Source organism: Syngnathus floridae, chromosome 14 (assembly GCF_059516105.1).
Source record: "Syngnathus floridae isolate MCC-2025c chromosome 14, RoL_Sflo_1.0, whole genome shotgun sequence".
Taxonomy (NCBI): domain Eukaryota; kingdom Metazoa; phylum Chordata; class Actinopteri; order Syngnathiformes; family Syngnathidae; genus Syngnathus; species Syngnathus floridae.
In genome coordinates, this window is record NC_142426.1 from 2,240,005 (window position 1) to 2,267,850 (window position 27,846).

The following is a 27,846-nucleotide window of genomic DNA, read 5'->3' on the forward strand; positions in this document are numbered from 1 at the left end:
ACGAAAAAAGAAAACAGATTCCGTCCGTCTCCTAAACTTGGTACGGTTTCATTTGTTTACGTGCTTCCACAGCCCAGACAGATGGCTTTTAAAAAGTGTGACCATAAGTCTGACTCTTCTAATGTAATCTTATGAAGACACCTGGGAAGGGTTTTAAAATGGTGGAAATGATGAATGTCTCCTTCAAAGAAAAAAAGCTTTAGACAATTCCTATTGAAGCGTGCTAGAAGCAGCTTTTATATTAGGGAGCCCAGATTGAAATGTGTTATCTCAGACATGCTTGTGATGCTATCACTTGATTGCTGAGCAAGAGATGGACAATAGGCCCAGTTCATTAGCAAGAGAGGCTGTCTCCAGGAGGACATACTGCTGCAACTATTTCAGCGAGCGGATCCTAAGAGAGCCGACGAGATCTTATCCAGGGATTGCGGAAATGGCTTCAATAAATTTTTTGATTTTTAAAAGGAACATTCAACTTCCAGACAAGTTTGTTCTCATGATACACGCGTAGTGGCGTCGACCACATCCTGCTGACTGCTCCGTTTTCTCTATTTTGCATATGCTTGTACTCATCAAGGTCGCAGGTTTTTGCATATGCTTGTACTCATCAAGGTCGCAGGTCTATCAGAGTCCAATTCGGGCGAGAGGAAATCATTGTGATATCAATTTAGAGTCTGTTTTTGATGGATATTTGAATAATAAAATGACTTTCAAAGCGGTCAGAGATAAGATGAAGCCACAGTGAAGCAGAATCGAAAGCAACATGGCTTCTTCCGCCATTTCAGGCACACCGCACAGCCAACAACAAAGGCAAACAAATTTGACCTTATCGATTAACCTTAGCACGCATCGCAATGGCAAACAACATGCCAAATAAAATATTTGGATTCTATTTTAATGATATTTTAATTATCTTTATTTTATATTTATAAAGTTGTAATATTTAAAAACCCATGTGACATTTCTAATGCTAATGACCGGCAAACTAGTCTGAAAAGTGAGTTTCCCTTGAAGGAGTTGCCCATAAACATAAGCAAGTGTGCAAAAGAAATTTCTGGTTCATTTTCTGGAGTGTCTTTCTTTCCCTCCTTGCCACATAGCGCCTGTTCCATAATCAAGAGTGACACAGGCGCACACGGTAATCCTCCATGATTAGAAAGCTGACATCAACGGCTTCCTTCCTTCCTTCCTCTGCTGTCATGTCAGTTCAAGGTGCCAATGTTGTTCTCGCTACAAAACGCTCAAATGCAGCATTGTTGTGCTGACGCTAAGCTGGCAGCAGAGGGATCACGTCCATGTGTGCGCTAGAATAGGAAGACAAGTGTAAAAGTGGACTTATTACATATATAGAGTACAAGATTGTCGTGTTACATGTCAAGGTTCTTCACATTCCCTCGTGCTGCCATGCAATTTGTTCTATCTCTGTTCCTGCGCCTACATGGCAGAATTTGGGGCTTGTTTTGTGATTTTCACTTCAGGGCCCACACACATGGACTCGTCCGCCCGCATATGTGTGTGCACATGCAAGCAAGAGGGAGGGAGTATGTTTCGCGAGGTGACGATTGATTCCGTCCCAATTAGCGGACCGCTGATGGTGATGAATCCGCACAAGGAAATTAGCCCAAGATGAGCGCTAATTGTCTGATTAGATGTGCTTGGGCTTGATAAATGCACAACAAGGCGGCGCATATAAAGCACATATTAAATGCTTTAGACCGTTAAATTGTACATTACAGATATTGTCAAACGGTTTCCCGTGTTGGGAGGGAGAAAAGGCTGGACGTGGGCTGGCTTTTCTTGTCCAATCGGATGTTGTTATTGTTGCGTGCGTCCCAGACACAATAAACATGGCCGTGCCCAGTTTGCTCAATCATGGACATGAGCTCATGGCCTTGACTGAGAAATTCAAATTGACTCGGTTCCCCCTTGCATTCAAATTGACGCTGTAAATTATTTCCCGTTGTTGTTTTTTAATGGAACGCATCTCATTGGCAAAAGTTATAAATGTTGCATTGCGTCTCCAAAACAAGACAAAAACAATGCATCTTAAAAGCCTCCACTTGGTAAGCGCAACACATATTGCTCCGTCCCAGAGCCTCCCGACACACTACATAGATCACGCTGACTTATTGAATTGGAGGAATATGAAATATCTGCCATGATAGATTGTTGGTATTTAGTCGAGTTGGCATATAGCCGCCGTTGAGTTGTGAATCCAGTGTGTAGAAGTGAATTGGGAGGAGAGACAAATCGAAAGTATTTGTCAAAGCCATCAACAATAAACAAAACATGTTCCTTACTTTGGAACAATTGCAAAGTATTTGCTTTGAATTAGGACAAAAACAAGATTTGTAAAAAAGACACAGGTCGGGCAGAGGTAAGGTTTGTTTACCCGTTTAATTTGCTGACATGGCTGTCTTTCCAAATGTGCCAATATAAATAATGATGCCAGCACCGTTCTTAGAGCAACGACTTGATTTGTGCGAGCGGCTGAAAATGAGATGTTGGTTGACTCGACAGAGCGACAAATGAGAATGGGAATCTGTGTGGAGTTTAAATGTAGTAGTTGTATTAATAAACATTTAAAACAAAACATTCTTCTTGGGTCCAATCAAGATTGTTGCTGTGGTGCTTTTAGATAAAGTGACAATATTTTTTCAAATCTAACCATTTACTACTTTGATGATTTACAAAACCATAAGGGTGTGAAAAATCACAATTTCAGAAGAATGAAAAGCCAAGACGGATGATTGTGTGGCTATTGTTGCTCGGTACTTTATTAAACATAACGAGTAAGCGCGGCAGGCAAATTGCTTTAATAATAGAGCAATTAACTGGAATATGCACAAATGTCTCCTCCTAACAAGCACGTGTGTGCCTATTTGTCTCCTTCCTTGTCATCTTGCCCAATAATGCTTGCCAGGTCAAGAGTGCCCTGATGACTTTGCTTTGTTACGCTGTTATTTGACGTCCGTGGAACCGCTTCATCAAACACGGACGTCGGTGACGGATAACGACCTGATACATGATCATTTGTTATTTTGGTACTATTGAATTCCAAGTTACGCAATGAGACAAATCTCCTTCAGGAGCATCCGGGCAGCTCTCGGTCGGCTCGATCGCGTTTCCTCATTCATTGCGCTTTAATAATATCATCAATAGTGAGAAGCTGACTGTGCGGAACTGCACCGGCGGGGTGCTGAGGGAAATACAAAAAGCATGACAAGAAACAACATTGAAAATGAAATTGCATTGTTTTCCATGCAAAGTTTCAGACTCTCCTGAGGATCATCCGTCACCCAAACGTTACGTGATGGGAACGGAGAAATGATTCTATTTTTAGGCAGCCGTTCTGTTTTGTTTTTTTACAAAGCACCACGTGGCTTTAATATTGAAATAAAACGCTCGGGTCGATACACGACACGCATCAAATTATAGTATCAGCGGGGCGCATCATTTATAGATGAGGTCACAGGTAATGGAAAGCGATTTCCACCCGGGGCTCTTTTCCATGTCGGCTGGCTACATCAAGCGGGGCAAATGGCCGCCCTGGTACCAGTGACTGCTGTGCAAGCCTCAGTGGGAATTATGGAAAAACACCACTCTCGTTTGTCGTTTGTGCAGGCAACCAAACACCTATCGAATTACAAATTAAACACATTAAATGGGGGGGGGGACTCGTGCATGACTGGAAGTTGCTATCCAGATCCTCCAAACAGTTAGGCAGTAAAGCAAGTAATTGCTTTTTCATGGTGGCAGATTTTGGATTCATGTAATAAAATGAACAAATCCTTATCACTGGGATAGCAATTAAATTCTCCAGTAAATATCTCGTGCCACACATCCCGTGCAGTGAGGAAATTTTTGCTCTTCTCAAGTTCATCTATTTCTGCATGTTCCCCCATTTTTTGACGTTTGTGTGTCTTTGGCATGTGGAGAAATTGACAATAAAGCTGACTTTGACTTTGACTTTGACTTTTTGGTTCAGCGGCCATCTTGACATATACTGGAGCAGCCATTCCATTCTATGGCTTTAGTTTGGCACTTGTTTCCCAAGGTAAAAGTCTTGAAAAGTAACTAAAACAACCTGGTGAACTAGTGGAAGAAAAATGACACCCAAACTGTTCATGTTGTTTACAATCTCAGAGCATCCCGCATGTTTTCTTTTCTTCCCTGTAACCTTGCCACCATTCAGCTGGCCATTTTCACCTGCATTTGTGAAGCCAGCGTGTGTACGCGGCCGGCGCCCGCCACACGTGGCTTAGCAGCTCGCCAGCATCTATCTTGTGGCCAGAAGTGCTGAGTGGCTATTACTTGTCAGTGGGCCGCATAAAAACCACAGCAATTAAACTCTATTGGCTCATCTGATGTTTTCTTCTTGGGGAAGAAACAAGAGGAAAAGGGGCAAGGGTTGAAAGGAGCAATTACCACTGATGCTACTTAGCACGGACGCCCCTTTACGAACAACATTTAGATGGATGAATTCAGGAGTGAAAGTGACAGTGAAATACCACACATTAAAAACATCAGCTTTACAAGAAAGACAAGATATTACGACCTTAATGCTTACTCGCAATGCAAAACGCCATTGACAGGGGAACAAAATGAACATACATAACAAACTACTGATATTATTGCTTCCTCATGTTACCTCCATTAAATCAAAATGTATTATATTATATCTGCTCCCTGGTGTAGTATTGGATTATGAGACCTTTTCACTCACCCAAATAATCTGGGCTGTCAATAAAGTTCAAAAATGGATCAAGTGCCTGAGGGCAACACAAGTGAGCTTATTACAAAAACACAGCAGCACTAAATAACAATCTACTGCGGTACTGTTACAAGCTATCATGTCTGAAGGACAATTGATGAACAAAATCCACAAAAGTTCTTCTATTGTCATTTTTTTTGAAGACACAAAGCACACAATGAGAAAATGACCGTCACAGCTTTACGTGCTCGTTATGGTTGCTGCTGCCACAACGCGAGACCATTGCCATTCATCATGTGCTGTCTATGCAGGTTCCACGCTGCTAAAAATAAATGTCTTCAACCTTCCAGCAATCAGGATGGGCTTGGACTGTAGGTTCAATGCGCCAGAAAAAAAAAAAAAAAAAAAAAAAAGAAAGCCAACAAGACAAGTAGTGACCCCGCACTGAAAAGTACAAATGACTTCTTGTCTCATTACACAAGCAAATCACATTACATACAATCCTTTGGAAAGCTAAGAGTAGAAATGCTGCACTGTGTGGCCCTTTCTCGTACAATCAGTCCTTCTAATGATCCTTTTCTACAGTGTGTCTGGAACGGTTTCTCTCTATCGTCTTTGTCTGCCTTCTCATCAACTATCTTTCATTTGTTTTGCGGGCCTTTGTTTCCGTCCCTTTCCGACCGAGCCCGTCGTCTTTGTCGCTTTCTCTGCTGAGCAGACAAATTCAAGTGAAAGCTAAGGACACGGCGTTGCATTATTCAAAATCCACACAGGGAAAAAAAAAAAGAGTTGCAAACTGTGGCCGGCAAATTGTGATTAAAGGAGTTTGCAGAGACGACGAAGCGAGAAAAATAAAATGCTATGAAAACATTATGTGGGCTTTTAAAAGAATGACTGGTTGAGCATAACACACTAGTAAAATTGATCGTCGACTCAAATTGATGTTTATGATGATGATCATTTGCAAGTTTGACCTTATGGTCATTTTAAATTTGCAAAGCTGAACCAATTCTTTTCAGGCTCAAAGTAAAATCTAATTAAATGTAAAGGTAATATTTCAAGTCACAGTCCAGGTTGTGGCTTTTTCGAGTTCCGGCCGGCTCTTAATTCTGTTGATCAGATGTTATGTCGGCAGCAGGACAGCCCATTTTAAAACATGCTAAATGAAGTCCCGCAAAATAATTATAGCCTTTGCACTAGTATCACCGAGCAAACGCCATAAGCCGATTGATAGCAGAAAGCCTTGTAACAATCTGACAACCACTGGGAGTTAAGTCTTGTGACTTTGGCCCCAATGCCAACAAAGAGTTTACCAATAGCCTCTGGTTATCTCTCCATTTGCCAGATCGATGTCTCTCCATTGGGCTGCCTTGACCTAGAAATGAATTTGGTGCCTTCTTCGGTTTACAAGCGTATTTGAACAACAACACACAAAGCAACACTCCAGCTTGAGCGCAAAACAAATAGACACATTGCAACGTGTCAGACAAAGACGTCATTGCTGTCACGGGATTTGGGACGGACGTCAAACAGTTTGAAGCAGAGCTTAAAATCAATAAGCATTTGCAAAAATCAATAGCTGGGTTCCTTTGAGAAGTCATTAGGAAGGCAAACATGCAGCAGCGCCGCACTTCCTCCCTCCTCTTTGTGGGGTCAACTAAAAGCTTTTCACACTCCAGTCAAAAAAAGTTTCATCGAGCAAACAATGTCAAAGTGTATTGTGGGTCTGAGGATGACCTTGTCTGCTGATGCCGACGACCTCGGTTCAGACAATAGTAGCAGCAGCATTCAAACTTGGAACCAATCTTGGCAAGTGTGAACACGGCTGAAGCAAAGCATCTTGAGAAGGAAAGAGCAATACTGGAGATTTATGGGACACACGCTCAAGTGCTGGCTAGTCAACCCGATACTGTGCTGGTCATCAAGATAGAGAAGGATTGATTGATGGAGTCATCCAGACCAAGTCAACATGAAGAAGCCAGAGTGATACCAAGCAGCAGCAAGCAAAGAACATTGAAAAACTAAAAGCCACACTGGAAATAAGAAGGTCACATATCAAAATCTTTCATTTGATTTGACATTCCTTTATTAGTCCCACACCGGGAGATTGGAGTAACTCACATCCTAAAATAGGTCTGTCTTTAGTATCTTTAACCTTTGTTTCGAAAAAAAAAACTGAGAAGAATGGCAAAAGATGCTGCAAGGCAAAGTGATCACAGGGCAATCTTTGCTTTGTTCTTAGTTTGCTAATTCTTGACAACTGCGAGCAGGCAACTTGTCTGCCTTGGGCAATGTCTGCCGCTAACCACCATATGAAACTGGCGGAGACTAAAAGAATGTCAAACCTTATCCTTAAATTCACCGCATCCCTGCAACATTATAAAGACGGAAAGAGAAATTGGAGAAGTAGAACTACTTTGTCGTATAACTGTGTGTATTGCAATATTTAAAAAAAAAAAATGATTGAAATCATTTTACAATCCCAAACATAAAAAATCATGATAAATATTCAGTCTATGTTCTCTATGGGTAACGGGAAGAAATGTGAAAAATGAATGACTTAAAGTATCACTTCCACAAGCAGGCACATTTTGTTTCTCTTTCATATGAAATGCCAAAGTGCTGTAAAGATTGCCAAGTGACTGAAAGTGACCTTTCCCAAAAAGTACCAAGCCTTATCTTACTTTGAGGCCTCGGGGGCCTTGGACTTTTTTTTTTTAAACCTCAGATGTAACACTATCTCAAGGAGTAGGCATAAATTTTTTCTTTTTTAAAAAGCATTGCAACTACCTGCAGCTAAAGGTTCAAGCTGCTGCAAGCTATTGCCACAGGTTATATCAGCTCTGGTTTGTAGTTTGAATTAATGTGGGCCAAAAAAAAAAAAAAAAATCCACTTCAAATGAAAGCTTTTCCGGTCATAAAGTGATGTTTATCTGAAATTGAAACTCACCTTTAGCAGACTCACAGACAATCTTTTGCGGTATTGGCTTAGGCAAGTTTGGCTGTCGACAGAAAAAAAGAGAGCACAACATCAAAGGTGTTAGGATTATTTTGGGGATGAGTCTTAGCCCACAAGAGAGCAAAAAAGGAAAACAAATGCAAGTATGTCGTCTAGAAAAAAACATATCCAGTGTGCTTTTCTCCTAATGTTTATCTTCTCGACACAGCTTGTAAGCACATTAAAGCATTATACTCAATCAAATGCAAAAATCTCACGACAGATAAAAAGCGAGGAATACAAAAGCACACACACATTTCTCTTTTTTCACACTATTTCTGAGGAAAGTAAGTAAAGATGCTCCACACACCATCGAGAAAAAAAAGAAATAAACAGTGCAAGGTTAATAGCCTGAAAAATGAAAAGAAATGTTTTCATTTGACATTTTCTTCAATGTGATGTTTGACTGTTTAAAAATATTAAGATTATAATCATAATTAACAGGGATGTTTATGTAACTATATCTCATCATTTATTGAATCGTTTTATATCAACTTTGGATGGCAGATATGATCACGATAGCATTTTTCCACAAGCTGTTTTGAATCATTGGTGGAGCAAATAAAGTGTAAGCGATACGTATATATTATTGTAAGTCACACATCTAGTGCATTTTGTTCTGCCTCAACTGCTTCAAGACAAAATTCATCAAGAATTAACGACACGCTATTGACAGAATATTCAATGGTTAATTCATTGGCTAATCATTTATAACGCCATAATAAAGTGCTTTGTACATTCATTTTGGTGTGAGGTGAGGGTTATCGCTAGAGAATTAACTACATTTAATTCATCCATAAATAGGACTTTGCACTTTACACAAGTGCTTATTGACTTCATTATTTTCTTTACTACTGCTATTAGTTACAAAAAAAAAAAAAGAAAACTGTGTGGAATGGGATGCGCAAGTATTTTACTTGTATTGAGAGTCTCATTCACAATTGATTTTCCAATTGAATATGCAATATTTGGTGTTTACATATCAGATATGACACTAATGGAACACTGGAAACAATCGGTAGTCCACAAGCGCCAACAAATGAAAAAACAATAACAGTAACATTTAGTTGGCCATTAAATGAAAATATGGCAACCTCCACTGACCTCAATTTGCAATTATTTTGCTTGTTTACTCGCACACACGCCTTTCCAGTATACATCTGTATATAATGGCCTGGGCTTTTAATGAGCCAGAATGTGATCATTTCCTGCAGCACACCTGATGATCTACTATGACACACTAATAATGGAAAGTTTCTTTGGCCATTTTGCCACTGATATTTCTAAAAACGTATGCTGTAAAAAAAGAGGTTTGGCTGATACCAGCGCTGAGATGTTTTTTTTCATCCAGCTAACCCTCCCAGAGGACACGACAGGTGTTGACAGCACCGGCGTGCAGCTGCCTGACCTTCTAGCAGGCGACAAACCTCACATCCATTCATCCTCGTTACAGAGGCGCCTCGGACCGACCGACGGGCTGCCGTAATTCCGACCCTCCGAGGGGGGAGGGCGGGGCTCTTTTCCACCCCGGTCTTCCATGAGTCATTTTTACAGCCGGCACTTTTGGCCCTTGTCGCCTTGAGCCATGGATGCTTTAAAGCCAGCCAGGCGAGTAAATCTGCCAGATTTAATTAAAACAGCTTCTTTTGTAGTGCTTCCTTGCCTTCCATCCACTTGTCCCTGACAAAATACTGGCGCTGGAAAACCTTGTGACACAAAAGGAACTGACCCTTTGACAAATGGAGGCATGCTTTATGATGACTTGCCAAAAAAGTGAGCCACCGCTCATCCACTCAGCCTATAGTTGTAGCTATCTACCTTTTATTTGATCTTCTGAGTGAAGTGACAATTACGGGGGTCACGGATCCAAGTGGAATGATTCAGCAGAATATGAATGTAAAAGGACAACGTAAAAAGAAAAAAGGAACTTTTCCAATAGAATACTTGTAAATTCAGGCGGTGTCAAAGCATGACCTTGCCGTTTCACACTGGAAAAAGGAGAAATTAACAGTTTGTTCAGCTGGATCAATGAGGCTCATTCACAGCATTTTCCTACAATATAGTTTGGGGACTTTGTCTTTGGTGCCATTGATTGGTTCATTTATTGCTGGCATCTATCGCCAGCCGGCTCACACTGACTCTCGAGTCGCTCGTTAAAGTACAATGACGATGGAGACGGAATGAGGAATACAAGGGGGTAAGATGTATGTGATTCTAATACGTGTACTTGCAACGCAATTTTGTGGCAGAAGAACAAAACTCAGGGAGAAAATCACACACAAAGGAAAAGTGCTTTTCTAAGCCATTTGTTACAACCATTTGACACTTTCTTCAATTTCAGTTCCTCACATTCTTTTCACGAGAAATACTGGCACCGCGAAAAAGCAAATAATCCAGGTGGTGAGTGAATTAGCAGTTAACACTTCACACTAGCACGTCACCTCAAAGTTTGGAGGTGAAGTGTGCTTGCTTGTGCAACTTTGTTTCTTCCAAACTTTCCAAACAATACGAACGAATTAAAGAGCGTTTCAATTTTCAGGTTTAGTGCCACGAGTTAAAAAATCATGTTGTGCTGCGGGCAAATCAAGCCAAGCTGCTGGTGCCGGTGCCGCGGCATGCCGCTGCCGCTGCCGCCGCCGCCACCGCCGCTGCCGCCCCCAACCAACGCTCCGCCACCCATTGCCATAGTATAGTAATGACTGCACTGAGGCATCGCATTCAAAGCCTCAATAAAAAGCTTTATGAAAGTTCCACAGTCTTTTCTTCTCTGTCTCCCGACCAGCTGAAACAAGGCTATTGCCAGGCCCGGGCCTTATTATCAGAGCATGACAAGCCTGCAGTGTCAACTTGTCAGCCTCATAAACAGCCTTTATGGCTCCCACCTGGGCGTGTTTAAAGGGAGACGATATACAGCCAGCCAGCCGCCAAACAGAGCCCTGCTTTCATGATGATGGCCTTGCACCACTTCCACTTCCACTCTTCTGTTATGCGCTGCTCACACTCAAATTGTTACCATGCACAGTCTTTCTATTAATAGAGTGAAAGAAAGAGAGAAAGCACTCATTTCAAATTGGAAATGTGACCAAGATTTGCTGCTGCAAAAAAAAAAAAAAAAAAACCTTGATGCTTCCCAAAACGTAATACCTACATACAGCTGGACGTCGGTCTTACAAAAGAGTCATAATAATTTATGAATAGTGAACCGTGACTATGCAGGGATTATTGTGCTAAAGTAGCCAACATGAAGAAAACATATCGAGTGATGCAAATGAAGAAAGAATGGCTGGAATAAATAAACAGCAGAAAAATGGAAATAAGGAGAATTCCAAATGAGCACATGTTTCCAGCTTTCAGCAGTCAATCATTTTTTAATTAAAACTTATGCAAATGTGCATATTTTACACTTTTTGTTAATTGCCTTTATATTATCGAGTCTGCCGGCATTGAAATGCGACTGACCCAGACGTGATTTACGTTGGTACACAACTACTGACTTTCAGCATTATTGCTGATTGACAGAATTTAATTTGCCGAGCACAGCGCATTCGTGGTTAACATGAGAACCTCACAATTTGTACATTTACAAAACACTAATCTGGCTTTTGGGATATCTTTTTGGAAGATGAACAACCAAAAAAAAAAAACGAGAAAGAAAAACAATGTCCTGTTTTTTCCATCTTCTTGTTGGAACATGAGCCAGTTTGCGAGTGTTCAGCACCACGGACAGCGGTGCGCCAAAAGAGGAGCACATGGAAATAAATAGAAGCATGCCAAAAAGAAAATGTGCCGTCTTTAGCCTTTGGTCCACATGTATTTTTTAAATATTCATAACAGGTGGGCAGGCAGGTATTTCATTTTAGCAAGCAAGCGGCGTAGGCTTATGCAGAGAGTTCATTAATATCAAACACAGGTGAGAAATGTTATGAAATATTCATCTATTACCTCAAATTGCAAAGAGCACACATTTACTGTTTTGTTTTGCAGGTCATGAACCAGCGAGAGGATGTTTTGCCAAAATGCCTTGTATATGTGAACGTGTTGGAAAGCTATGGTGCTTTTTATGCAAATTGTTCTCGACAGCAGATACTGTCTTAAGGCCAATGCATTTCCATGCTACTGGCTGCACTTGAGGAATAGGCACAGAAATAGAGAGAGAAATAAATAAATAAATAAATAAATAAATAAATAAATAAATAAATAAATAAATAAATAAATAAATAAATAAATAAATAAATAAATAAAATGGTCATTTGTTGAGCAGGTAAAACATGATAAGGAGCCTTGCAAATAAACACTGACTCGTCATTTCTTTGTGCAAGCCTTAACCAGTCATGTTAGCTTAGCATCCAACTGCTATTGTTAAATGACACCTTGATCCTATCATGGTACTCGTGCGTTAACGTTTCATCAATACTTTCCAGATGCTTTCATTGGTCGTTGCATATTTGAATAAATGTTTGAAATGTATTTTCGAAACTGCTGGAGGAACTCTGCTTTATTCATCTGGCAGTGAATGAATTCATCAAGGCTTACCAGGTATAAAAATTGATTTTGCGATCAACTTTAAAGCTTTATTTCCCCTCACTTCTAGTAAACACAGCCAGCCATATCTGATTTGTCTCACTTGAAGTAAACATGGAAAAGCGGATAGGCATTACATTAGGATTGTTACAATAACAATATGATGACTTGTCTTGCTTGCCGTAGCTGTGCTTTGTCATGTTATCAGGTCCAGATAATGAAAGTATTGACTCCATCTTGATTGTATTTGCTAGCAAGTGACCTGTCCCTTGCTCCCAACGGAACACAATCAGCAAAGCTGGGCAAAAAAGTAAAAAAAAAAAAAAAAAAAAAAATGAACATTGCGCTGCATTGTGAAGCAGTGACACTAAGGCGGGTAAAAGCCACCAAACCATAAAGCTGTCGCAGCGACCTTCACTTACCCTCACTATTGATGGCCCAATCATAGAGCGAATATGAATTAGTACCTTCGGGGATTTCGTCAAACGGAGCAGAATTCTCGGATATGTCCAAAGAAGAAGGTATAAATCATGCGTTGGCGTCATGACATTGCCCAGAGAGCTGAGAAAGATGAATTTCAAAAACATGCTTTGCGTCGCTCCTCCTAAATGGAACAGAATGGGTGATAACAAAAACGGCAGTAAAGTGGAAGGAAAATGATGAAGCTCATTGAGTTCAAAGTTAACTTTGTGCAGCATAATGATTAGTTTTCAATTTTGTGTGTTGCTTCAACTTTGCACCATAGGTCAAGTCAATATCTTCCAATGGAAAAAGTGGTATGGCAAACTAGAGGCCAACACAGGACATCAACCAAATAAGATCTCCCTGGGGTGTAGAATAGATGCGCACGTCCTAACAACAAACATGGCTTTCATCGGATTCATAGCTACGGGAAAGCTGGACACAAACACTGCCGGTGGCCTTCCTCCCTCTCTGGTGTTCCTTTTTGTCCAGTGCTCTGCTCTAGTCACCATCTTTTGCTCTTTCCACTATAAATAGATGTCTGTATCCATTAGTGTTTGTAGCCTCCAAAAAGACTCCGTTGTTCTTTTCCAAGCTCTTTGTGAACATCAGAAGGCCTGCTTTCAGAAGTGGTTTGTACCCTACAACTAAAATACTAGATTCATATTTCTATGAGCTTCCTTTTAGTCACCGCAGAAAATGTTGCCATTGAACAATCTGTCATTTGATTTTTGAAATGTAGTCGTACAAATGAGCATTATTAGATATAAAAAAATGGATAAAATTGCATAACACTGGACTATTTCATTCAATAGCTATCAAAACTCATTTTGATGAAATGTTCTTTTTTTAAAAATTTATTTTATATTATTGACTTTTTATTTTATTTGTATTATTTAACATTTTTTTAATGATATAATTTGGCATTCCTCTGGAAAAGAAATAAATACATCTTGTTTTGCCTATTTTTGGGATCACGAGTAAAACGTGTCAGAAGTGATATGCCCTTAATGGAGCATTGAGAGGGAGGGCCCTGCTTAAACCCTAACTTCACAGAAGCCCGACTTCAAACCATTTGGTTCGTGTGGCGCACAAAGGAGAATCTCTTATGTCTCATATAATTAGTTTGATTCGCCCAAAAAACAGTAGACCAAGCAATGACAACAAAGAGAGCGAAAGAACAGAGGGTGGCGGTGAGGTTGGAATATCACAAAGGCTTCAGTCATTTTTCAAACATGTTGACGTATAAAATGATGACAAGACATGCGCTACTGAATGTAAATGGCCTAGCTAAATAAAACAAGGAAGAGCGGCATCATGCTAATGATTCTGGAACATTGGGATGAAAATACATATCGATTAAATGCGTCTACTAGCGACACCGCTGAAACAATGACTTTATTAGCTACGGCCAGGTGATATCATGTCAACTTTGATTACCAACAAAAATATCCGGGCCATTTGATATCTAACATCAAAACAAATGACAGCAAGTGGCTATTTACTCTTACAATTCAAGCCACGCTTGTTTACGAAAACGTCGACATTATTTGAATATTTTTTGCAGATGCATACATCCATCACTGAGCTTTCTGTGACAGTTGCGATGGTATTTAATGCCGTTCATATTTGCAGGCAATTTGTCACTTCTACTTCATGTCACTTTATATAGACTTTTGTGCTCCCATCACTGAGGAGCAAGTCAACACTATCCCTCAAGTAATATTTGTATTCACGACAGCTTGACGAACGACCTTTTTGTCATCGTTAAACACCATTTTCATCAATCCGCTTTGTTGATTTATTGATTGACAGCATGATTGATAAGCACAATGTTTTAAAGTTGAGTCACAGCAATATTTGGAGAAAGTTTTAGACATTTTTTCGGCATCTTAAAGGGTCACGTAAAGCCATTTAGAAGGACGGTGTTGCTCGGCCCAGAGTGAAAAAAAAAAAAAAAAAGCTAATGCGTAAACAAACTAAGGCGAGACAAAGGGCGTCCATGAAAATCTGAGCATAAAAAGTATCATTTCTGGACAGAGAAGGCAGACGCTGTGAATGAAGGCAAAAGAGGCCATCTATAATGTCCATTCATGAAATACAATCAACCCCCCCCCCCACCTTCATATAAACACAGCCCTAGAGGTGACCATTGTTAGAGCTAACTGCAATATCAACACGGCAACCTTTTGTGATGCATCCATTCAATGCCCTGAGAATACAAAGACCTGGATGAATGACAATATTCACACATGTATGGAACCTTTCTCCTTTACTGGCCTTGTGTACACCAAGGGACTTTGGTTCCATTACATTGCAGTAAGCCACATGTCACGCTTTCAATCAAAATCTTGATGCAGGTTGAAAAGAATTTATAGAAGGTATTTTGGCGGGGGGTTTTTTTGTCTTATTGTTTTTATATATTTGGTAGGAATCATGTGACCAAAGCGCAAACTCCAGTCAAGCAACGTGGGCCCTGTGGATCCTCACCAGATCAATGGGTGTGTTTTTTTTTCCCCCCTCAACCAGGTCGTCCTTCAAGAAATGATCTATGTATATCTCATTAGCTCCCTATGATGACAGATGTACGACCCAATGATTAATGGCCATCTGGAGAAACAGAGAATTATTGATTTGACCTTTGTGCATGCTGGGGAGCAAATGGCTCCACATCTTCCTACTTTTGCTTTTCCTCTTTCATGTTGTCAAGGTACCCACAACTATTTGGAATCACTGGCATTATTTTTTTTTTGTACTCTTATCAAGACTATTACCAAATTAGAAAAAACGTGTTTGAAATCAATTTTTTAATTTTTTTATTTAATACATTTTTACATTTTTTAGCAAGTATGGATGAAAAAAACAAAACCACTGTATACAAAAAGTAGAACTGCATTATTGGTACTCTGAGCAGTTCCGTAAATAAACAGCCAACAATTAGAAGACATACGGTATCGATGGACAGTGCCAGACGACGATGTTTTAAAGTCAACTTTCTAAAGATCACCACTAATGATTTCTTTGTGTGAGGTGATGAAAGGAGAGCGCGGGAGACGGAATGACGTAAGTGAGCTTGAAGGGAATGCATTTCAGATAACCCAAAGTTGTGTTATGTAAAGGATGAAAGGGCAAAGAAAGTGCACACTGGCGTGGAAAAAAGGATGAAAAGGTGAAAATGGCATATATGGAGGAGGGAAAAACAAGACCGGTGGAAAAGAGAGGAAAGGCCAGGCAGAATGACTTTCTGAATTTATGCTTTAAAATGAACACCTCGAATTTACACATTCAACTATGTTGAAATTGGCCAAACGTGTTCTTTGCAACTTTCTTACCGAGCCGCAGTACGAATGAGAAAATGTCAAGGTTGCATAAATAAAAAAAAAAAAGAAAAAGTCTTAGAACACGATAGGAGGCTTGGATGAATTTTGACCCATATATGCCCTATGCCCTGAATCTCATTTCCTGACGATATCATTGAACTCCACCATTGCATGATTCCTAGTTTAAGAGAAGTATGAACAGGTCTTTGATGACCTGTTTCATTCCTAAAGGATATTCTCAAAGAATTCCATAATGCCCATTTTATTGCCCTTTGTTTAAGTCTGGATCTGTGAAACATGATGAGCTGCTAGAAACCCAAAATAAACTCATCTACTTGGATTCAAATGTGCTGCTGAGCATTACTAAGTGGCTTTAAATATGGACATTTACAGCTCAAACTTTCCCAGCAAGTCGTCTATTTTAAATGATAAGAGCAGAATTGAGTCATGTACGTGTGTTGAGCCACAAAATCTAAAAAGACTGAGAAGAAGACAGACAGACAAAAAGCCAGTCAGCTTCACTGAGAAAAAAAAAAGAAAAAAAAAAAGATGGCCATTCTTTCCACCTGACCCACCGACAGCCATTAATGAAACAATGACAAAGGCTAAGAGCTCAGATGTATATGGTGATAAAAGTGACCAATCATGTCCATTCATTGCTCACACTTGCAAATCAATGTACATTGAGTCGATGGGGCAGATAAAGCTTCGAGCTCCAGTCAAAGATCACAGTGCTTATCATCAACAACGATGCAGCGGTAGTTTGATAGAGACCTTGTCTCTCCCTCTCCCTCTCCCTCTCCCTCTCCCTCTCTCTCTCTCTCTCTCTCTCTCTCTCTCTCTCTCTCTCTCTCTCTCTCTCTCTCTCTCTCTCTCTCTCTCTCACACACACTAAACTAATGCGAAATAACAACACAGCACCAAACTAGCTCATCTGGAGTGTCTGGGACCAGAGCAGATTCAGTTCATGTTTAGCAACAAAAGCGGGAAATATACTCGACTGAAAAGAGAGACAAGCAATCTTGGAAGAATAACTGTCAGCCGAGAAAAGATCAACATCCATATCAGGAAGTGTCGGCGGAACTAATAGAAAAAAAATGAAGATATGAACAGACCAGGTCATTGAGAATCCAAGTACCTCGGTGACAATGGCAACCTATGTATATTGAAGCAAGACGAGAGTCGCTTTCTGAGCAGCCTAACAACCCATGCACGTTTTCTTAAAGCCGCTGATGTCGATAGCTTCTATGCACTAATTGCAAAGTCCACGTCAAGCCAAAATACACTTTGTAAATGTCCCATTTGTTTGCCTTTCAATCATCTATTACGCTTAGCTCCTACTGGCTGGTGCGACATCTCACAGTGACGACTATGAAGATGAGCTATCAATTATCCGCTTTTCTATCGAGCCTCTGACGACAAATATTGACTGAATTATAATCATGGGATTTGAGTGATAATTCTGCCAAGATGAGCACAATGATCCAGCAAGGCCACACCAATACAGATCAATGAGGCCTCAATGTCAAAAGAATACACTGCTGCCTCTTGTTATGATTTGGAGCTTGTGCTGAAGTACGTCCTGCAGAGACGAGCGCGGGAACCCGTTCTTTCCAACGGCAAATGTGAATACAAATTAGCGTGTTATTGAGAACGCGAAGAAAAACATCATCCCACAAATCCATTATGTTAATTGGAATTGCCCTTCCAATCGGGGCGGAGGGAGGGAGGGAGGGAGGGAGGGAGGGCTGATAAATGAACGGCGAGTCTATGAATGCCGCCTCGGCCAATGAGACAACAACTGGCCCTTTTTATTTATGGTGACCTTGTAATTAATCAGACGGGGGGCAGGGAAAAATGTCTAGTCAGGAAATAAGACCCCAAAGTAAAGATGGCACAGGGAAAGAACAAAGACCACTTGTTTCAAAAGGTTTGATGAAGAAATAGCACATGGACAATAGGGCCTGAAAGTCATAGCACAGTATAAATTGATGGTAGAAATTCTCTAAGGACAATAATAATTCAAAATAAACAAGTAATTTCTGAATGGGTTATACAGGCCCAATATAATGTGACTGACATTTGTTTTGCAAATCTGGAATTTTCTCAGGATGGGCGCCCACACATCATATTTTCAATTTTGTTCACTTTACTTCAAATAGTAAAACCGTAAAGCTTTTTGTAGACTTGTTTTAAATGAAATTCTCATTCATACCGATTCAACCCATCAGAGCGTCGCTATCGTGATCAATCCGTCTGCTCAAAAGTATAGATTTGATGTCTCGGTAAGCCTGTGGCTCTGAATGTTCCTGCATAAAAGCTGAAGAGTGAACTCGTGAAATCCTAAGGGTTATTTCGTTTGCATATTTCCGTCTCCAAATTAACAACATAAAAACATTGCAGTGCAACATTTGCATATCTACAATTCAGATTTACTGTTGCAGTTATATAAATTAATGAGGTGGCTTACTGTGACCTCCAGAATAGTGATGCTTCTCAGAGGGAGAAGAAAAAAAAAAAAGAATAAAGAAAAAAATATATACATGAGTTATATCAAATTGGGCTAGCTGGTCTTATCGTTGCCCTTTAGTGATGGTACCCATTATTCAGTGAGTAGTTCAGATTTATTTTGGAAAGGCCAAAGATTTATTTCCGTGCCACAAAAAGTAAAATACAGCATTACTTTCTGGCAGAGTCATATTTCAAACGTGGGAAATGCATTAAAGCACAATCTGATGCCTTACAGGAATTTATAATCAGCTGTGCAACACTGGCCATTGATCGATGGGGAACTGGGGGAGCTTTAGTATATAATTCAACCAATGGATCTGACAGTGCAAAGTTTGCATATTCCACTTATTATCCCAGGATGCCAAAGGGAACTGTCTGCTGATTTTTTTCTTACTCCGAAATGCATTAGCGGCAACCGGGAAAACTAAGCAAGTTGTCTCGTGAAAATAATCATCAGAACTCCGTTGTAGCCATAATAAAAGATTGAGTTATCACAAATGTCAGGTGTCCAAATATGGTCTCCGGAATGATCAACTGTCCGCCTATGAAACTGCTTAGTCAGCGCATGCTTTTATTTATTGCATCCCTCAAGGCTCTTTAAGAGTTTGGGAAGATGTCATTTCGGTCGGTCATTTGCTTTTGTGAAGTATTTGAGGTAGTTTTTCATGAGCAGGATGTCAGACTTTGATGAGGATGGCTGATGTCCCAGCACTTTATTAAATGACAATCCAATAAAAAAAAACAAATTTACCCCAAAGCCAAGTTCCCACAGCTAATGCCTTCTTCTGCCTTTGTGTGTGGTCCAGCAACTTTCCAAGTGACTTTTGATCTCATTTTTTTGTTTTCTTTTTCCCAGCAGAACAACGATAATACACGTTGCTTTCCCGGTGTACTGGCACAGTCGGGGAACTGCCTGTACAAAAGGCCATCCAGAACTGTTAAACACGACCATCTGGTCGTCAAACATGCCAGACGTGTGAGGTTACAATTTGGATAGATTTCAAAGACGGTCCGAGGGAGACGATAAAGTGAAATGGAAAAATAGTCACGAGCAAAGTGGAAACGTTGTCGCAAATGGGCTCGTTTGTCCCGCCGAGCGAGCGAGCGACTGTGTACTTGCTGTTCTCGTTGGTGTCGCGCGCTTCACCGATCAGACGATGGAGGCCTAACTTTGTGACAATGGAAGCTTTTGGCTGGCGTTGAAAAGCCTCATTTTCTCTGGCTGTGCCACTTCCATTCTGCCCATGACAGGAGTGAACGAACATTCAGCCACTTGGCAGCATCAAGGAGGCTGGCCAGCATGGAAAGAAAGGAATCGGAGCTAAGCCACTCATTTTGGTGAATGTGCTCCTCCTTTTCTGCCCAGTTGCACATTGCATATGTGAGTCCGTCCGCAGAGATTAGAAGCGCTTTTATTAACAGGGTTCATAAATTCACCCCCGGCCGGCCGGGTGTGCTCTAAATGTATTGCATTTATCCTGCCTGTTGCTTTTATGTTCTTGTATATATGACGTTGAATTGTGCGCTAGATGCATGTTATGCCTTTCATCATTTGGGATGAAAGGTCCGCACTGACAACTAGAAGCCGTCTTCATTTCCAGAAGTAAACTGGACTGCATTTCCAACTTAAGCCGCTTCACTTAGTTTGTGCTTGAGTGGCAGACAGATGGGAACGCCGTGTGCGGCCTTTCAAAACCCGACTTGGAACTTGTTTTAAATCCCTTCACTGGTTTCTTGTTTTTTCCACTTAGTCAGACACACAACAACAACAACCAGCACAATCATTCTAACAAATTTGACGTGACCGTTTTTACACGTTATCAGGAATCTATGCGGACACCCATTGTTAGTGTTGTGAATTATTGAAGCAAGCAAATGTCCCTACAGTCTTATATGGACAATAAATGTTCCGTCGTGCAAAACCCGCAAATAGAAAATAAATGTTCAACATCCCTGCAGTTAAGAACAGCAGGAGGGCGAAAGAATAGCGACTGCTCTTCTCATTTATCACAGCAAGACCTGTGTTGGCACTTTTTCGGTGGCTGATCTCATTTGAGGATGAGGCATTCGGAGAAGCCAGATGTCAGGCCAACATGTAGCCACATCAGCTAAAAATGTTCAAATTGCCTTGCTAGTTAAATAGACATCACTAAAGCCATTCAATTGGTGGTACTTGTTAAATATTATTTCCACGTTAAAGAGTGATTTAGATGGTTTGTTTGTTTTTTCCCCAAAGGTGGTTTCCACCTGCCACTTGTACAACTCTGCTCTAAAGTCTTGCAGGTGTAGTTCATATTTCCAACAGACCTCCTATGAACTCCGCTTCAGGCTAAAATATTAGCTTGAGGATTGCAAGGTTGAAACAAGCGCACGCGTGCACACTTTCTGGCGCCCAACACCGCGTGCGAGAGAGGCAGGCTGACAAAATGGGGCTGCTCAGGTGAAATGATTTAGCCGCTTGAACAGGAGGATATGGCTGTGAAAGGCGCTATTTTTCACACACAGGTGACAGCATCTCCAAAAATGTCAGCCAGACAAGGCAGATAGCGAGCGGAGCTCATTTTCTACCTCTGCATCCAGCTGTACTTTGCTGTGGGCTTGTTTTTTTTTCTTACCTGCATCGTTCTAATAAAACATCTGGCAAAAATATTGCCGGCTGAGCCCTGTCATAAACCTGGGAGGGGGATAGCTAACAGTTACTCGCATGTCATAGTGCAAATTTAATGGCACTTCTCTCAAAATATAATGCAGCTTTAAATTCTAAGGGCATCAACTCGGCGTTGTTTCCTATGACCTCTGAGAAATCAATGACCAAAAGTCAAAGTGCAGATTTTGTACGGCAGCAAATTTCCTTTCTGTCACTGCTCTGAACCTCTCTCTCTCTCTCTCTCTCTCTCTCTCTCTCTCTCTCTCTCTCTCTCTCTCACACACACACACACACACACACACAGACGCGCAGCCCAAATGAGGTCTCAGATCTTGCGTTAACCGGACCAGTAAATGTCGGAGGCCTTTCGCAGCTGCAATCAACACCTGGTGGCAGACAGGATGGGAGCCAGCCCAGCCCAGCCAGCCAGCCAGCCAGCTCTGGGAAAGTTGCCGCCGTTGCCGAGCGTGGCTTCTCATCAGAGCCAGTTGGGCTGCCGGGCGGGCGGGCGCGCTCGCTCGCTTGGCACCATCTGATATGTTCAATGATTTGGCCGACATGATGACAACAGATCCTCATTTACATTCATGTGATTTAGATCCTCTTCTATTTGGAAGTGCTTGTGACTCACTTCCCAGATGGTGGGGATGAGCCCGGACCGTTACAGTTCAAAATGTGGAAGGAAAGATGTTGAAAATGGGATGCAATGGAGATTTCAGGGCCCTATCTGTCTCGTGGTGTCTGTCTCGTGTCTGTCTTGTATCTGTCTAGTATCTGTCTGTCTGTCTAGTATCTATCAAGTATCTATCCAGCACCTCAACTTGATGGCACCGTACTACCTTGCGGTGTGGCACGGTGGCTAATGACTAGTAACCTGCTTCGTGGCCTTTTCCGTGTGCAACATCGGCCGCTTCCAACCTGTAGTGCCCTTTCTTTGGGCTCTGACACCTGTTTCTATGGCAACGCTATCAATAGGGGACCGGGTTGGGGTCAGCAAGTGTCTCGAATTGTCTGCCTTCCTTTCTTCTTTGCTTAGGTCTTGACATTTACCTCTAGGTGTACCTGGCCATGGCAGAACATTTTCTTCAGCTTGTAGATTTTCTCACTCGATTGATTCGTGTCCGATCGGTTCTGTCTCAAGCACGCACAAGTCCAAACTCTTTAAGCTCCACTGATTGTGAGAAACGAGATGCGTTCGGACGGAGCTGAAGGGATTTTGAGCTAATTCAGCAAGGCAACTCAACTTTTAGTTCAGCAAATGCAAATATGTTTTCAATTCACCCAATTACCATAAGAATGAAATAACCAAATTTCATAATGGCTTTAGTGCATAGCCACATCATTAAAAGGAAGTTGATTATAAGACATAAAATGAAAAGGACGCATGCAGGATTTGTTCAACTGGAACTAATTGGAAAGAGTTGGCGAATTAACACAATTGGGCCTAATTAAGTAATGAATGCAGCTACGCAAGGAACTTTTGATTATTGGATAATGCACGGCTCCTAAGCTACAGTGCCTTAATTAAAAATAAGGACCGATGAGGCAGGACTTGGCTGCTTATCCGCAACTGCACAGAACATGTACGAAATAAACAAATTGAGGGGGTGTCGCAGTAGTCGCCATGTTAAATGAAGTTTGGCTTCATGGAAAAATGCTGATGGGGGAAAGAAGGTGGCGTGCTGCCAGTTTTCACAACAGCAGTAAATCAATCCTCATCTACCGGTGACACTCGGGATGGGCGAGCCAAGTGCATCACGTGCGCAAAAGTGTGCGGCATAAATTTGGAGATGGTTATGGATGTGTCAATTAGACTGTCGCTTTTTCTCAACGAGGAATTGGATGTTGTGGCCTGGGCTAACCCGGTTTAATCCCACTCCCGGCGGCGTTCTGCCGGATTAATTGAGTCGCACGCTTTGCTGGGGAGAATGCTAATTATGGTCAGAGAGCCATCCTGCCTGTGCAGCTCCACCTGGGCAAGGGTTGCCAGGTCAAAACCCAAATGATTTGGCGCTTTCTGAATCTCAATTGCATTCTATTCAACTTAATTTTATTCCTCAAATGTGCAACTCATAGGAAGTAGACCGTCAAACAAAATTCTTCTTTTAAAAGGCAGATGACATGACACAGTGAAATTGCTCCACATAGTTAGCATATTTTATCTGTCATTTTCTATTGACAGAAAGACAATTGTCAACATCATCCGACTAATTGACTTGGAGACCTACGCTCACTTTAAAGATGCTACATGGACATTAAGTGGCTTACAAGCACTTCTCGAGTAGTATGAGAAGAACGAAATTACAAATTGGAAACGAACAATATCTCAAAGTAAACACCAAAGCGTCAAATGCGAGGACACATCATAAGAGCTCGACTAAATCTCTTCACAAAAGAGATGTGGCTAATTAGCCATGCATTACGCCTCGTCAGACCCCGAAGTCTGTCAACTTGCGACGCTTGGGCCTGCCATCTCGTCTGCATTTTGATGATCTATCAGTGTCAAGACAAAAGTTGTTGTGGTGACACCACTGCCCCGCTGCCCAATGTCTGTCCAATAAAAACACAACACTGACATTCCCTGAGGACCTTAATGATCCAAAGACTAAAACACACACACACACACACACACACAATTGGGCATGTGCAAGAAAAGAACAGAACACACACACTCAAGAGATTATTGATCTCTGTCACATCAATCAATAGACTGGAAACTAGCCTCTAAGCAAGGCAAAATTAGAACATTGATGGTTTGTTAGTTCATGCAGACAATGCTGACAGCTGGCACACACACACATGCACGAATTGACCAATACAAAGCCACAAACAAGGAGTTCTTGTCTTTTTTTTTTAATTATGTCTGGCACCGGACTGTTTGCGTCCAGACAAGTTGCTGGCAGAGAAGACAGTGGTGGCTGTCTGACAGAACAACAACAGAAAGTGAGACTGGAACATGGCAACAAGCAAACATTCAGGCCCAAAGGAATAAACCTTGTGAACCTCACAATTTGCGCCGCAGGGTGAAAACAGGAAGAGATTGTAAAATATCAGTGAATGAAGCGAGCCGTTTTGGGCCCAAAAGAATTCTGGAGTCAGAGTGAGCGATGTGGCCATTTGCGTCGCCTGTTTGGCTGGGCTGGGCAGAGAAGCCACAGAAGGCACCGGACAGGGAAGTGTGAGGACCAGAAGACCAACAGAAAATCACTTTCCAAACTGTAATGTATGTTAGGATGGTTTATACATTATCGTACTTTTTTTTTTTTAATGCCTGGATAGGAGAACAAATATGGAGGGGGGGGGTGAAATTGTCAATGCAGGCTCTTCCATATTCAGCTAATGTGTGACTTTACCCAATTTCAGGCCCGGTTGCAACTGGCTTCTTTACGAGCCATGCGTTCCATTTAAACGTTCCAGCAGAAATAACATTTATCCAATTTGTTTAATGCCGCTGTGCTCTCCTTGCACGTGCGCTGACGGCTGCAGCCGCTTGTGAGTAGAGAGGGAATAAAACCACACTTAGAAATAAATCTATTCAACTAGATTCAATTGAATTCATTTTTTTCAGATAATTGAAATGATTGTATATCTAAGATCGAAGAAGTGTTCCATCTTTCACATTCTCTGTCATTTAGGTATTAAAGGCTTTGGTCAAGAACAGCGACCTTCCTCATGGTGTTTTTTTTTTTTTTCTTCCACCTCGCACTGCGCCACTAATTAGAGGTGAGGTGTGCAGAATAAGTAAGAACCTTGCTTCATTGTTTTCAAAGTGAATATTTTAGTCTCTCAGCATGGTGTCCTTTTGTTGTGGACTTTTAGTGCAAAGGCAGTTTTGTTCAAGCTGCGCAATTGTGCAGACGACCACTGAGAATGTAAACATTCAAAGCGGCTGGCTGGCTGGCTGGCTGACTGGCTGGCTGGCTGCCTCCCTCAAATGTTGTACAATGAGGCTTCAAGGAGCAAAATGGCAGTATTGCTTTGCTTTTTGGTTTTGCAAATACGTACAGTAACTGCAGCTGCTTCGAAAACACTGAGTTGCTTGGAACAGAAATGAATATTTGAAACATAAATATTCCTTTCATTTTAAAAGAGATGGTCAGTGAAAAAAATATTTGATGTGACAGCAAGATTTAGTGACTGGACTTAAAACTTGAGTTGTGACCTCACTCGACTTGCTTGATTTGACTTGGGACTTGCTTGAGCTTGCAAATTGAAATGTCACTCTATCAAATACTGTCGCACAGTAAAAATATAGAAAAACATATGCACCAATTTGACATTACCATCTATCATCAAAGTAAATCCTAGACCTCGGACTTGTGATGAAACTGTATGGTGGCCAATAGAAAATATGATCACTCTTAGTGATTACAAATACGAGCAATGTCAGACTCTTTTCAAAGAGTTGAAGAGAAAAAAAATAACAATCTAACGAAGTGCCTGCCTGAAAAATAATTTAACCACATAAAAAGAGACGAGGAAAGATTTTTTTTTGTTATTCCTGCTGAAGGTGTGGTATGGTTATAACATCTTTAAAAGCAAACAGATTGCATTTCTGATTATTACTATTATGAGAAACATTTTGGGGCAACTAAACCATCATTATTGAATGATTTTCTGGTTAATTATTTGTGAGAGACAAATAGAACCATTTCTAAATATTCCAAATTCACACACTGCTCCAATGTTTATGATATTCTCTATAATTAATGATTTGACATTAATATTAAGACTATTTCTAGTTGACTCACTTTTAAATGTATAAACGCCGCCATTATTTATTGATGCTAAAATATTTAATCCCAACTAAAATTCAGAATTCAAGATTATAGCACCCAAAAAAAGAAGCACACAAGATTAACATAAATAATCAACTGCGTATACTTTTTGATGACATGCATCAAAGCAATGATCATCTCGGATGCTGTCAGGAAGAAAACAACGCGAGTCAACAATGCACGGAACATCAATGAGTCAAACCACCACTGGCGATTTAAGTGGAATCGACTTCTGCTCATTTCCCAAATTACCCGTATCTGACTGGCACATCGCTGCAGGGGCAACAGGAAGAGTGGCGTTCATCTGCACGCATACACACACACACACACAAACACACACGCACACACACACGAACGCACTCCATTTCCCCATTTCTCTGCGGGGAATCAATGACGTCTGCTTAATTATTGGGCGAATTTAATCAGCGACAGCAGTACTTACTGCCATGTGACCTAGTAGCTGTCAGGAAGTCATTGGCCTTCCATTGGTACAGCGCTTTTGCGCCCACCACAATCGAGAGTAAGAGCTCTTGGCTTGTTCAAGGTTATGGGGAGAAATAGTATTAAAAGTATTCATTATTTCCTTACTCATTGTCAGAATGTTTCTCAATCTGATAACTAAGTAGCATCATTTCTTTCACGGCAAGCCACATTGATAAATACGTAAACAAACCAATTTGTGGATGAAGCTAAACGATCATAAACAAAGTGCAGGCAACTGCAAAGGCAACTTCTGCACTGCACGCTTTCCCTCTTTATAGTCCATTCCATTCCATTTACAAAGCACTCAAATGATTCTATTGTAGCACAAAGGGAAAATCGGCTGGGGATCCGATGGCTGATTCCCCATCACTCTTTCACAAAGCAAAGGTGAAAAAAGGACACAAGCGAAGGGATTTGGAACAGAAACTTAGAGGTACCCCATGTGAACCTCGGATGGATATGTTCAACAATGGCTAACATTTTCCACCGACGGCAGAATCATAAATAGCTTGACATTTTCTCTTTTTTGCCATAGCCTGGAAGAGAAGGTCACTGCAACGCAAAGATAGAAACTAGTCATCAGTGTCTTCATCAAAAGCTAAAAGTCAAGACTGACTGACATGAGCATTCTTCTCTTCTTTAAAGATGATTTCTAAATCTTAACATCACTCCTCATTCATTTCTCTTTGCAATCTTCTGATTTAGAGCATGTAGCTTGCAATTCAAAGCAAAAAAAAAAACGGCTTGTATCCCCAAAAACGGTTCCTTGTATCTCAACATACCACAACTGAGAAAATATGAACCTCTTTTTACAGCAAAATTAGCACAAAGTCAATAGTCACCAATGTAATAAAATATTCTCTCTACTCAGAATATGAACTTACAAAATGCAATTCCGTGTTAGAGTCGTGCCGTGCATTCAATTTCAAGTCAGTCAATATCAAGGTCAGATAGGATGTGGACCATGTTGAATATCCCGGGGTAGGCCCATTGACTAATGATAACAGCACAGAGGTGCCGTGTGGCAAGAGGAAATGAATTGAGGTCAGATCTTTTCATTGTATTGTACAGCGATAATAACTCATACGTGGCATCCATGAGGAATGTCATTAAGTTCAGCGGAACCAATTATTGGCTATATCTTGCAAAGCAGCCGACAACAGCTCTCTTTTGCATATTAAGTGAAAAAGCTCATCAGAAAAAGAATTTCCTATAGAAAAAAAAAATGCAAATGGTACAATGGAGGCAGTTATAATTGCTGCAGGTGTTGTTCAGAATCAAATACGTGTGAGCGACAGACATGTCGAGTTTATGACACCATCGGAGGTAATTGGACGGCAGATGAAAGGACCACGGAGGTAAAAAGCAGCTGCAATTAGCTTAGGTGCTCATTTGGTGGGTCTTTGCACCCC

The 27,846-nt window shown here is 41.0% G+C and overlaps 1 protein-coding gene across 3 annotated transcripts in view; it reads right to left on the reverse strand.

Annotated features, from left to right (window-relative positions):
- The window catches only part of tnr (tenascin R (restrictin, janusin)), a 70,598-nt gene that overhangs the window by 36,886 nt on the left and 5,866 nt on the right, over window positions 1-27,846 (reverse strand). For 2 of the 3 annotated variants that reach the window (XM_088397483.1, XM_088397486.1), the window contains exon 3: window positions 7,665-7,716. The exons of the other annotated variant lie outside the window; for it this stretch is intronic. The gene's annotated coding sequence lies outside the window, so the exon portion shown is untranslated. The remainder of the gene's footprint in view (window positions 1-7,664; window positions 7,717-27,846) is intronic. 3 annotated transcript variants of the gene reach the window in all.